Below are 504 nucleotides of genomic sequence, written 5' to 3' on the forward strand. Positions count from 1 at the left end.
CTGACTGATTGGGATAAATCCATATTTGTGCCCATTCCAAAGAGGGGTGACACTGAATGCGGAAATCATCGGACAATCTCTTTGATATCTCATGAGAGTAAAGTTTTACTAAAGGAAATACAGAAACAGTTGCAAACATACATTGACATATAACTTCCAGAGGTTCAAGCCAGATTTAGAGGTGGCTGTGGAACAAGGGATATCATTACTGATGTCCGATGGATCTTGTATGAAAGCAGAGAATATCAGAAAGATGTTTACCAGTGTTTTATTTACTACACAAAGGCTTTTGATTGTGTGGATCATGACAAGCTATGGACAACATTGCGAAGTATGAGTATTCCGGGACACTTAATTGTGCTCAGGTGGAATCTGTACCTGGACCAAGAGGCAGTTGTTCAAACATAACATGGAAACGTTGAATGGTTTAAAATTAAGAAAGGTGTATGACAAGGTTGTATTCTTTCCCCATACTTACTCAACCTGTATGCTGAGCAAATAATC

This window comes from Chrysochloris asiatica, unplaced genomic scaffold (genome assembly GCF_000296735.1).
Source record: "Chrysochloris asiatica unplaced genomic scaffold, ChrAsi1.0 scaffold00303, whole genome shotgun sequence".
In the NCBI taxonomy this organism is placed as follows: domain Eukaryota; kingdom Metazoa; phylum Chordata; class Mammalia; order Afrosoricida; family Chrysochloridae; genus Chrysochloris; species Chrysochloris asiatica.